A 12,112-nucleotide genomic window follows, 5' to 3' on the forward strand; every position below is an offset into this window, starting at 1 on the left:
GACTGAACTAGGGGCCTTATAATAGGGAGGAGGGTGCCATGCCATGATATTATCTAAAATCGGGTGTTCGTGTAAGCAAATGATTAGTATTGCATTTCCATATCAATACTATCATTTACATCCCGTGATGCTGACGACTGCTTATTCTGTCAAAAATTGACACCTCCTGGGATGCATCAATATGAATCAAGCAATCTCTACACCTTCGGCATAGCGCCATTTGCAGTTTTTGACAGTCCATGCGAACGAATTACGATCGTTTTCACTACTTACTTGAGTAGATTTAAAGTCAGTAAATTCTACTTCTACTTCAATTAGTTTTAGGTCGATATTGAAAAAAGTACCTCTACTTGTACTCATAGGCGCCGACTTTTATTTTTTTACGAGGTGGCGAAGTCTTGTGACGTCATAATTGCTCCATATCGAAGACGTCATCGTCGCACTAAAACTCGCTTTACTACATGCAGCGTGTACGTGCAGCGTTTGTGCGACATTTTAATACCGGCCCTGCACTCATTAATATCAAACCATTACGTCGAGTTATTCAATGGAATCTTAAAACGGCACGATCATTCGTCCGACGATGCACGATGCATTCCGTCAGACGGAAAAATCAGAATTTACGTCACTGAGAATTTGGAGTTGCGTCAATGTTATTAACGCGCCGTGTGAATAACGAAATGCACTGGCAAGTAGGCTGGCACACAACTCTCGAACATGAGGTTTCAAGCTGGCAATATTGATGATTACAAACGCGAAATCACGCAGCCAATCAGCAATTGTCTCTTGCGGTTTGTGGCGTCGGGTTGAGTAGCTCGCATCACGGCAATTGTTTGCAGATTAAAACAGCGATTTTGCCGGCGTCGGTGCATTTCGCGATTTACGTTCTCGAAGCATTTTTGGAGTACATCGGTGTGTATGTTGCAAATAGTTCTATGAACAATATATAACGTCCTATTTTCTATTTAATGTATCGTTTATGGGCTAGAACAGAGATGACAAACCTTTTTGCTATTCACGGCTGCATTTCGATTACTTGAGCAGCCTACGGCCGCATTCCTGGGCATGGTGGACGCCAAATATCTATATTAAGCTGTCTCTGCCCCTTACCGGTGAATTCCGAACTAATATATGTTTTCATATCGGCTTATTATACGCACCAAAATCAACGGCCGCCAGTACATACTACCGGTAATTTAATTACGTGTTGACGGCCGCGCAAATTTCCTTTCCACGACCGCAGGTTGGCCACCGCTGGGATTCAATTAATTCCAGTTCCGGGTGCATGCCGCGATTTTATCAAAAGAAATCGACTGTCTACCAAATGACCAATAGTTTAAAATTCGATATTGTTGTTCTCGAAACGACTACGTCCAGTAATCAAGTTTATCGGAATATAGAAGGCTCCCTGTTCGAACGAATCGAATAGATTCAGAGTTTGTACCACCCAGAATCTCGTGATGCATCAATATCTGACGTGGCATGGCATACTCAACGTTAATAACGCTTTGACAATGACATTGTGGGACGATTTCAGAGTACGAATGTATCAAGCAGACAACAAGAAATATAGATGACGGCAAACGAGAAAGCGTGTATTCCATCAGTATCGCCAGGAATTGGTTTTGAGTTTGACACCGTATTGAGTAGCTTTCGTCGTGCCAATTGTTATCTTATTACATCGGTGTTTAAGCTGTATAGCTGCATTTCACGAGTAATGTTACTGGCAAAGCCTTGTTAGAGAAACGAATATGCGCAGCCTGCGCAGAAATGAATTTCAATTTGCAGGGACACACAAACACCAATTCCGCGCTCCGATTACTAAGACAATCACGAAGCTAGCTAGCTCAAGAATGGTTTTGTCAGGGAATATGAGCGTACATAATTTAACGTCTATTTGGGTGCGTGGTCGGGAGAGGAGATCTATGATGGTGCTACTCATCAGCACACGCTAGGCGCGTAGCCTGTCGGAAAATAAGCGGGATATGGATTTTTTTTAAATTTACCAATATCGCATCAATCCAATTCGGGTTAATTTACATGTGTGAATGACGATCATATGATCTATTCTTGCTGACGATTTCAGGCGTATGATAAGGTTGCAAAAGAGTCCGGAAGTGCTGTCAATTAGCGAGTCCCTGATCTCTGGCGAACAATTAAATACGAGCGCGTATTACGCATCCTCGGCGACACATTCCGTAAATCGAAATGTTCGAACCTGATGGCACCGAATTCAGGTAGTTGAGACGCTTTACGTCTTTTAGAACTCAAGCCATGATACACATCTTCTGATCGTTACGTTCAAGTATTAGCGGAAATCAATTTACGCACGTTACAGTCTGTTTACAGGGATTCGATGTTATTCAGTTTCGTGATGTCGCTCTTTAATCAATACGACATAAAACAATCACTAATCACCAAAACAGGCAGAAGCCGCCAATGAAGATGCGATTGCGCCGTCAAGCGTTGGTATAGTGTAAACTAGGCCTATTGCAGATGCGCTTGTTCAAGCCTGCGGGATCAGGCTTATTCGAGATGTCATAAATCAGGCTAGCGACGATTGCCGCGTGCACGGAATGACTGACCTAATTTCGCGACCATCTCAGCGGGATATCATCGCACGCGCTCTAATTGACAACCTGCCTCTCGCAAATCGGCTGCGCGAACACTGATAACACAATTATTGAATTGAAACTGAATATTAGAGTTAGAATGGTCGTTTCAAAATGACGGGCTTTCACGTTTCACACAGGGGATTCGTACCCCGAAACCACCGTGGATACGCGCCGCGTATCGAAAACGAAGGACGAGGTCGCATCGATTCGCCTGATTACTAATTACTGGTCACAGTTTGAGCATTTCGTACGAGGTGGCCGCCACCTCGTAAATATGGTGACGAGGTGGCTGCGCCACCTCGTAACCTCGTAAGTCGGCGCCTATGCTTGTACTTGAGTAGTTTTTTCCGTCGCTACTTCTACTTCTACTTGAGTAGCTTTCTTGACTACTTTGACCACCTCTGGCATTAATTGACTGTTACTTGTCCTATTAATATGAACACTGAAAGACTGCTGGAATGACGCTCGCTTTAGAAACGTGACACATAAATTGAAGCGATCGATACGTTCACATGTAGTGAACCACTGGTATACATACTATATACAAAGCAACGACAAGACTCAATAGTCTTTACTCAAACACGAAGATGGAGTTGAATCCTCCATTGCATTGATTGTAATGGCACGAGCATTCTGATAGATTCCTCATTTGTCCTGTGCTACGCTATCCAAATGATCCAAATCACGTTACGAGTAGATTTTCTTCCGAACTAACTGTATGTAAGCGAGGGTGTACAGTCCTACTGCAATGCACCCCAGAGCGACGATGTTTTGCCACAAATCCCAATCTTCAATGCTGTCGGGAGACGAGCCAACAGCCAAAGTCCCGTGCAAAAAGGTTTCGCCCTTCAGCACGCGGCAAGTGACGTTATTTCTGGAGACAATCTTAAAATCGTCGGCACTAACCGAGCCGAATGGACCAGACGCCGCAATGAGTGAGGATGTGCTGTTTCCACACTCAGTAAACGTTAAACCGCGTAGCTCGTTTGCCGCAAAACCTATCAAAGCATACCTAGCTATGCTAAGGTATTGCAACCAGGAGAGCCATACTGGCATTTCCTCTAAATTCACGAGTAATCCGGAGAAGATAAGTGTAAATATGAATGTCAAAATCATCGCCAATCTTCCAACGGCTTCTGAGAAACTGACAGAGTAAAACACGCCAATCGCAACACTGGCATATCCGCACAGGATAGCTGTCAGCATGAAGATAAATAAAGCACCAGCGTCCGGTTTTAATCCAACCATCCAATATGTAATCAGGCTGAAGAGGATTGGCGAAATGGAGCGCAAGGGTACCAAGTCGGCGATAAGTTTCGAAATATAGTACGATGGCAGACTATAGTATCCAGATACGTGCTCCTGTGCAAATATCTCCCGTTCTCTGATGAAATTATCTATTACCAAGGAGGATCCGAAAATCAAATTGGTGCAAAAGAAGAACAAAACTCCCAGTCTATTTTGCACTCCTTTATCTGGCGTGTCTGGGACTTGTAAATATATCAATCCGAAAACAATTGAAATCACTGCATTGATCAGGGTGTTAGCCATTAGCATTCGTGGGTTTCTAATCATATTTCTTCCGGTCCGTTTGAGTAAGATTATCAGCTGATGCCAAAATCCAGTTGCGTACATTTTCTTTGATCTGACAGTCGTTTCTGGGATCACCGATTCTATTTTACGGAGCTCAACATCAAGTTCCCGCTTGATTGTTGAATTCGCGAAGGATTCTTTGAGAGAATCTGTCAATTCTCGGATTTCATCGCCTGATGATATAGCATTTGCGCGTCCGTGTCCGCCGTTTAGGACGTCAAGGTAAAAGTCAGCTGGATTGTCGTGCATTTCGCAGACGTAACCAAGCTCTTGAAAATAGTCCAATGTAGCATTTGAATCACCTTGATAAACGAGGTGCCCTTTGGAAAGTAAAGTCATACTATCGAACATTTTATAAATGCTGTATCTCGGCTGGTGGATAGAGCACACAATAGTGTGTCCTTGATTACCAAGTCTCTTTAACAAGGAAACTACAGACCACGCAGTGGCAGCATCGAGACCAGTTGTGGGCTCGTCAAGAAAGAGCATGTCAGGCTCAAGAATCAACTCCGTAGCGATTGCTGTGCGTTTCTTTTCGCCTCCAGAAATGCCTCTGATAAAATCATCCCCGATTCGGGTATCAGCACACGATAGTAGGCTTAAATCGGTCAATATCTGCTCGATTTTCGTTGCCTTTTCATTCTTTGCCACCGACTTCGGCAACCTTAGATTAGCGCAAAACCAGAGCGCTTCTCTTACAGTGAGAGTAGCTATAAACAGATTATTCTGAACAACATATCCACTCAAATACTGGAAATTTTTGGGTATCGGCTTACCATCCAGGTATACTCTACCGGAGACGCAATCCGGATCTTTGCGGTTAGCCAGCACATCAAGCAAAGTCGATTTACCGCTACCAGTCGAGCCCATAATTGCATTTAGCCCAGGTCGCAGTATTCCGCTCACTTCGTGCAAAATCCTTTTTTCTAAGTAAGGCCTGCAACTACCACACCGCATCTCTTCGACTAGCGCGTTGTATGATACGTCGTGAAAACTCATGGTCGAACCGAGGACGACCTTGGTATGTTTATGGCTCAAAACTGTCTCCGCTATTTCCCCTTTTCCATTGTACGCATTTGAGTTTTCGACGATTACAGCATCCATATCTGCCATTATGCAGACTGCAGTTTATATCCGTTCCTTCTAAACGTTACTTGTTAGCTGCAAATGGAAACTATAATTGTGGTCCATTCATTAATCAGAGCATATGATACAGCGTAACTAAAACTATTGTGATATAAGTTACTCTCCTGATCCATGCTGCTCATTGCTCAATGTTAATATCCGCATTAAGTCTAGATACGCGAACGATATCCATTTCTCAATACCTATATTATCTGGTGCAATATCGTTTTTAGGACTAGTATTTAATCAATTTTGTTCCAGAAAGGAATATGTATATAAAACTCATTCGCTATTACTCATAATTAAAAACGCCAAATCCTTGGTGAATAGGCCTATGGTCACTATGGTCTGCTCCTTTATCGCGGGCTTTTTGAATAATTCTCATGCTATTGCGATATCACTAAAGAAAGGTTCAGCACTAGTGTGCTGCAAGAAGATAAGGTCAACCAGCACTTACGACCTTTAACTCAGTTTCCTGCAGCAGCTATCGTCTTGGTATTGTCTAAAACACAGACTCGCTAGTACTGTTGTAGGCCGATAGAGGTAGACTCGCAAGTGCACCAATCACGAAAACAATCAACAACTAATTATCAATCATGATAAGCCATGGTGGGATCAAGCAGTGAAACTAAAACCTCGAAGTCTATGTATTGTAGATTCTCAACTCCAAATCCGTTCGCACGAGTTCCAAGCTAACTACAACGCACGTATATGCGCCGTGCGCTACGTCAATACTGATTAACTGACTGAGTGCTAAACATATTTCGTCGCAAAACATACGATCACGGATAATCAATCGCTAGGAGTTTGATCATTTCCTGTATGATAAGAAGCACCGAAATGCATTCCAGGTATTTTCGGCAATCAATGCATACAATAGTTGCAAGTTTTCGTTTTAGCCTACGTCGTGCGGGCTCACGAAAATATTCTCCGAAAATTCGAGTAACTCACTATACCTCAGAAAATAATCCAAGGACGGATACAAACGAAACGCATAATATTATATCAATCATTCTATAAGTAGCGACTCTCCAAGTCTCCAATCATCAGTGAAAGTCTCAATCACCAGCTACTGACAACGTAAATTAGGCGTTAGGTCCACGACATATAGCTGCTATCGTGCCACGCGAGCTCACCATCACGCACATAGCAAAATGATTTGACTCTCACTTGCACAGAGCCTACTAATAGCCTATAAATACAATATGCAAGATATACTATCTTTCAAGTCACGTTGCACTTCGTGGTCGGTTTCCTTCATTTTTAAAACAGCACCCAATTACGCAACGGCTGTTCAAGGATTTGCACTGACCTCGGGCTATGGTAATACTATTTATAAGAAAATATTCACATAGAAAATTTGCGCCACCGACGAATTATCAGTCCAAGTTATCAATTTGCTATGTGCAAGTGAACTTAATTCTAGACTGTCCAGTGTCCAGTAAATCGAACTCATAATGACACAACAAATTAGCAATTGTCGTGTGGTATATAGTAGTGATAATTACAGAAAAATCTCAAACGCTCGTGGCTGTGGTTTAAAATTAAATCGACATTCATATCGGTTAATTATGAAAAACAATATCACTGCATATTACATAATCCCGGTAAGTGAAGGTAGCCGACATCATGTCAATGTAACACGCAAGTCACAAGTGTTGTGCGATTAACCACTATGTTATAACTGCGTATGTTCATGTTCATGTTCATTGTTCACGTTCCTGTTAAGTGTGTGAATGTGAACCCTGAAAGTTCTGCATCAGGGCTACACTCAACAATTTACAGAAGTTTGCGTAGGTCGATTATAACTTATAACTCCAACGAAATAATTTACAGTCACACAGATGTAATACAGTATAACTATATACAAGATAAAAGATCCAGTAAAGAGGCGTTAGCAAAAGTAAGAAGCTGTTAGGCTGTTACAGATATAGTGGGAGGATTGGCATTTTACATTTTACATCGTTCTAGTTCTTTAAATCTTGGTGCTAAAGTGGGGAAGGCGAGTCGAAGGCAATGCTGAAGACGCTATGTCAATTCCTTATAAAGTTCATGTTTAAGAACTCTTGAGAATGTTTTCTAAATTAAATAATACTTAAACAGGTATGGTCTGGATTCAACACGGGAAAGGTCTGCATTCAAACCGCTGAACGCCAATTGAGTAGCCAGTGAGCATTTTTATGAAATGTTACCGTTTTGATCAACGTACAATATGACTAAAAACGCTGAACACCAAATTTGGTTCAATTCCAATCCGTAATTTCAAATACTTTATATAATAATAGTATTTACAGTGGCGAATTTCGTGACTCCGCCGTGACCAAACCTCGTGTTTCCAGTATGCCTGAAGGGAGAATAGCTCTATTTCGACGCGCTTTCATTTCGAGAATGCAAGCATACGATCGAGATGGGATAAACACATTGCTAATCGATGACAAATAATGCAGGAATTTAGTCGACTTCATTTAAATATCATCATCAAAACGACGGTGAAGTAATTCGCATATAGATTACTTTCCACATTGAAATCTGCGATCTCGGCAAGCAGGTAAAATAAGGGAAACATACATTTCCCAAGTGATATTTACTATTTGGAAGTAGCCTATCTCTTGTCCCTATGTAGATTTCACGAAACCAGAACGAAGCCAATTTCTGGTATTTAACGCGACGCCCTGATCGCAAAGCATGCCTCCCTGTCGTAAATAGTGTTCAGGAATCTGTAATATCACGAATTTCAGTTCCGATCTTGCTGATTCATCGTGATGTAAGGCTTTCTGAAAATTACATAATTATGCGAACAACAAAACGGATGGACTCGAATTCCAAATAATATACCTATCTGAAGATTTAGACCGAATTTGGATTGACTTTTAGAAAGTGAGCCAGGGCGCGGGATATCGAATACTTTAAACATTTACATCGACTTTATACACGAATTAGAACCACGTAGGATATGGACTCGCGTTTGGACGTAATACGAATAAGTGAATGCAGGGTTAGGAATTATCCTTACTAGCAAAAAATAACGTTCACAATTGTACAATAGTGATCATCATGCCGTCAATATGACTGGTCAAAATCGAGTACACCGGTATGAAAGATGTGGAAAGTTCAAACAATTTCCCATTTACGCGACCACAGAGAATGTTAATGCCAAAATCACATTGAAGTCAATTTGGTACTTTTTCGAGCCTACGTGTTTTATTGGGCTTTGTGACAATACTGTGGATTGATCACAACTTGGATATATGTTATTTCTACTGACGTGCCTATAACTTTGTCCTACATGTTTCGTGTGCTTCCATACGATCATTCGCGGTTTCATAACTGCCACAGTGGAGGATAGTTATTAAAGCTATATTTCTATTGTTGCTCTAATTGGCAAAGAAAATCAGGCAACAGCCTATTTCAGGGGTGGGCAATTATTTTTCTCCACGGTTGGAATAAGAAGCAGAGAATACGTTGGCGGGCCGAGTCAAAAATTGTCGCTGTATTCTCCAGCGTATTAAGTTTAATACTAAATTCAAAGCAGTGAATTATACTGTTAATAAATGCTGCTCAGTGGATGTGTTGATATTAGGGAATGAAAACGCGACGAATAATTACCAAACAATGATATTTATTTGCCGTCATATTTCGAAACAATGTTAAACATTTTAAATTTTAACTGTCTTTGAACCACTGTCCGCGTTTTTCAATCAATACATTAAAATATATTTGAGATACTACAAAGCTTATTGTCTTGGCCGCTGCCTTCCGAGCAGTGCCCAGCTTTGCGAAATAGCCTTGTTGTTGAGTTCGCGTGTAGTTCGTCTGAAATTCGCCCTCTCCTGACCGAGTGTATGTCTTCGTGTTTTTGTCACAGAACCGATTTAAATAATACTCCTTGAACACGGTGACCTGCTCGGCACTAACTACTGAAAGGACGGGTTTACCTCTGACTCCAGTGAACAAATATTTAGTGCTTCAAGCCTTCTTTAAATTTCCGCTTTCCGCTTCCTCGTTTTGACATGACTGTTCATCCTTTGTGGGGGATGTGGGTAATCACGGGCACTGATTGACTTGTTTTACGGATTAGGGATCTGGAAACGTATCACGTAACAATTTGAAAGACAGACCACGTAATGCGTAATGTGACAATGGCAACAAAGAAGGTTGGGTGACTTCTTTTGACTTTTTGTTACGGCGTAACTTGCTACATTGACTTTATTTTGTATCTGGATTACGCATACGAGGTACGTAAGCTGCGTATAGTGCGTGATCGCGGTATAATATTGAACAGGCTTGAAAGCAGAGGTGGTCAGTAACGAAGTACTTCTAATTTTTCGAAGTACTCAAGTAGATTCCTCCACTTCTGGTACTTACTCGAGAAGATCTCATTTTCGCTACTTCTATTCCTACTTCGTAATATTTGTCGATCTGCTTACTTACTTCTCGCTATTCTCAGTTAGTCAAGTAGAAGTAGTTCAACCTTCCAATCAGGAAGATAGCCTGAGGAAGCGCAGCAACAATAGAAGGTTTTAATTTTGAATTCCAAGCAACCTTTCGCGGGCTGCTCAGAATAGCTCCGAGGGCCGCTCTTTGCCCAGATCTGGCCTATTGGGATATATCAGCATCAACAATACAATCTACGCTCAATCCGATGCAGCACACTCGTCTCGTTAACGTCTAAATAAAAAATAATGCATGATGAACAATGAACTGTATGAACACACATCGAAAGAAGTTGGTTCTTAGATCAGTCAAAATGATTTGTTCATAATTCCCAAATTGATGGCAAATGATCCACAATTTATCGATGTATGATGTATATGCAGAACGCACGGTGAAAAAATACTGACGATAGCCCATTTAAAGTGTTATCATGTTGATGTAGCCGACTCTTGAAAGTAACGAGCTTAATTGTACGTACATACAATTGAATAACTAGTCTCAGCCGAAAATTTATATCAATATGAACATTGAACAAATTATTCAATTGTATATATCCGTGACCGCATAACGCTTTTCAATGGGTGACGCCACGTACATACCATATAATATGATATCACCGAGATATCGGATTCATTGGTCAAGGTGATTTATCAGGGTTTAACACTGGCGTATAACTCATATCGAGTGTTCAAATTTGATTCGCAATAACATGTATCGTATCTACTATTTGGTCTAACGTACGTCAGTGCTAGGTCATACTAGAGTCGAATTGCATGCCGTGTATTGCATGGTCAATTCAAAAATGTAGACAATTTAACAAATGCAACATCCATCCAACCCTATGCACGCTTTTGGCAGTCAGAGCGCTAGGTGCACTATGTGCACTGTGCAGTTATGCAGTCGACTGCATGTAATCTACATATTTCTGGTAATCACTTGAATTAGAATTGTGAATTGACACTGTGCAATGTGCAATTGTGCCTACTCTAGTGTGACCACTGACCATACGTCCTCTTCTAAGAGGATTTGTCCTCTTTTTTGACTTTTTTGACTTTCCTCGGAAAACGTCCAAATATCCTCTTTTTGAGAAGTTTGGATAGATATAGGGCCAAATTACACTGAGGCACAATAAGTCAGCACTGTAGTAACGTTCTGGCGGCTATTTCGGGATCTGGGCCGGAAAGTTGACTTTTCTCAGTCAACCACCTGATAATGTGAAAGAAAAACTGAATTTTGCGCGCTAAGCGAGAAAGTTGACCCTTTTTCTTAGTCAACCGACCACATTTTTTCTGGGTTTTCCTGCGGTTTTGCAAGTTTTAAAATTTTGAAAAGTTTCCTTATTTCAGATTTCCAAATTTGGTAACCCACACATAACCTTTCAAAAAGGTCCGCGTTCACACGAACCTGAACCTTTTAGAGGTTCACAACATCCCTAGTTATTAGGTCAAAAAATATCAACATTTTGATATTTTAGGTCTAAATATTCCGGTTTTGGGGTAAAAATAGCCCGACTTATAATAATTTTAAAAAGACCTACTTAATCACCTCTTGTAATTATATTAACACTGTTGTCCTACCTCGCCCAGACCTGGAATATGTGAGAAATGCGGCGATATATTGCAGTTCGTATAGCCATTAGCCAACCAACTATCAGTACGTTTCATAGAAATCGGGGGCAATCAACCAGCGGCTACCCAAGGCTGCGGTTATCTAGTTTTTGAATCGCAAAGTATAGACTAGTGTAGAACTTATGCACGTCCGGTGGAGGATAAAGTAGGGGCAAGTTCAATGCGTAATGTCGCCGATACCATTCCCGTGAATATAAGATCACGTATTCCCCAAAATACCTCTACACAATAAACCGGTAATATCCAATAAGAATAGGATATGGAAGTATATAACTGCTACAGTACACTGTACCGTACGTGTATGAATCAATAGAAGTTGGTGACTGTAACGAATGACAGAGAAATATCACAGATAGCAGTCTATTCTAATTTGTTTGTCACTTGCTCCGATTTTGCTGGGTAGATACTAGATAGCAACGCATACTTGGGGTGTGATGAAGCATCATGTTCAATTGTTCATGTTCAGTGAGTTCGCGGACTTTACTGCAGCGAAGCGGAACTCTACTGCACGCCATTGTTTAGCAATCGAACGGTAATTAGATTATATTTAAAATGTTGACAGGCTGGAAAGTTACGAAACACTTGAGGCTGGAAAGTTACGTAACACTTGTAACCACTGCCCACCAACTACGGGGAAGCAAGAATCCACTATAAACGATATAAGCCAGGTCAGGTAGCGCCTGTGGCGACAAAATAACCAACATCTATCTTGTTAGT

The 12,112-nt window shown here is 41.2% G+C and overlaps 1 protein-coding gene and 1 pseudogene across 1 annotated transcript in view; both read right to left on the minus strand.

Annotated features, from left to right (window-relative positions):
- The window catches only part of LOC145459247 (uncharacterized), a 116,134-nt gene that overhangs the window by 54,791 nt on the left and 49,231 nt on the right, over window positions 1–12,112 (minus strand). The window lies entirely within an intron of this gene.
- Window positions 3,085–5,422, minus strand: LOC145459232 (broad substrate specificity ATP-binding cassette transporter ABCG2 pseudogene; annotated as a pseudogene).

Source organism: Botryllus schlosseri, chromosome 16 (assembly GCF_051294905.1).
Source record: "Botryllus schlosseri isolate E-star chromosome 16, Bs_hap1, whole genome shotgun sequence".
Taxonomy (NCBI): Eukaryota; Metazoa; Chordata; class Ascidiacea; order Stolidobranchia; family Styelidae; genus Botryllus; species Botryllus schlosseri.